Source organism: Trachymyrmex septentrionalis, unplaced genomic scaffold (assembly GCF_001594115.1).
Source record: "Trachymyrmex septentrionalis isolate Tsep2-gDNA-1 unplaced genomic scaffold, Tsep1.0 scaffold135, whole genome shotgun sequence".
In the NCBI taxonomy this organism is placed as follows: domain Eukaryota; kingdom Metazoa; phylum Arthropoda; class Insecta; order Hymenoptera; family Formicidae; genus Trachymyrmex; species Trachymyrmex septentrionalis.
Window position 1 is genome coordinate 145308 of NW_017304492.1, and position 1410 is coordinate 146717.

Genomic DNA, 1410 nt, shown 5'->3' on the forward strand with positions numbered 1-1410 from the left:
ATATATATATATATATAATCTGAGATGCCAATAAAAAATTTTTCCAAGTTAAATTAAAATTTGTAAAGAACTTATTGCGGAAAATATTAAATATTGTATACCTAGGCCAGGAATCGAATTCGGATTTCATATATTATACCATGCTAGTGTTTCCACAGATTAAAATATTTTTCGCAATGTATTTTTTACAAATTTTAAATTAATTTGAGGATTATTAGTATTTCACATTGTTGCAAGTTTGAACATCATTGGCGTGTCAATCAAAGTTCTGATATTAGCATTACCCAAAGTGTAGGTACCGCGTGGAGCTTGCACGGTCGGATTTACACCTTTGTTGTGTGTATGATTCTATGTAAAGTAATAATAATGATTTAAAGTAGAGTGAAGGAAAAAAAAGAAAGGAAATAGAAGAATGGTACAACACGGACGGTATTAGTCACGGTGTAATAGGTAGACTTTTAGTTCACACGTTACGTGAAACTAAAAATGCTTGTCGGGAATATGTATTATATTTATATGTACGTAAACGCACAACGCGCGTGATGCGGAAGTGGTTCACTTGCATACTGTAGTAATTGTCCACTGCCAATCACAGCGACTTCTGCGTAGGGAGTTTTTTAGTTTTTTTTTTAGCGTTATGATTAGCTTGTGCGTAATTGGCTCGTGTGCAATTGCTATATACTCGCGTGATGCTAATGCTGGCGATACAGTAACTTTTAAATGTTGTACAATAACTCGAAAAATTCTTATGAAGAAAAGATTTGTAACCAATGTTCTGGAAACATATCAACGTCAGCGATAAAGATATGCTATGAAAAATATAAGAAGTTCCGTTTAAGATTTTTGTGTTCACTTTGAAAACGCTTTTTTTAGTAAGGCGGGGGAAACGCATTATGCATACTCTCGACGGGAACCTAATCCGAACCAAGGGTTATGTGAGATTACGCATTCACTAAGACTGATCAGTGTCCATACCTAAGCCAATAGTTGAGCGACTCGGGACGCGTGCAGCATTCTTCCGGGACGCCCTCGGGCCTGTCGGCAGTAGCCAACATATCTCTTACAAGGTCGCCGATGCCCAGCTCCTGTGCCAATGTTCTAGTCCGGATAAGGAGGAGACACCGGCCCGCCCCCCCCACGCCGCTTTTCTCGTGGGGGGAGGGGGGGAGGGAGTAGAGTCGAGACTCGTTTCCCGCTTTGATTTTATCTAGTTCGCCCTCGCGCTGACCTTATAGCATATGTATGGATGGCAGGCCGGCAATTCAGCTGCGGACGGAACGCCTAGTCGACGGAACGCTCTCCGTCGTGGGAAGGAGAAGGGAGAGGACGCTACTCATCCCCGATTCCCGTATGGAGTCTCCTGACCTCCTGTCTCTCCCCCCTCCCTCTCTCCCTCTTCCCCCCGCCCTC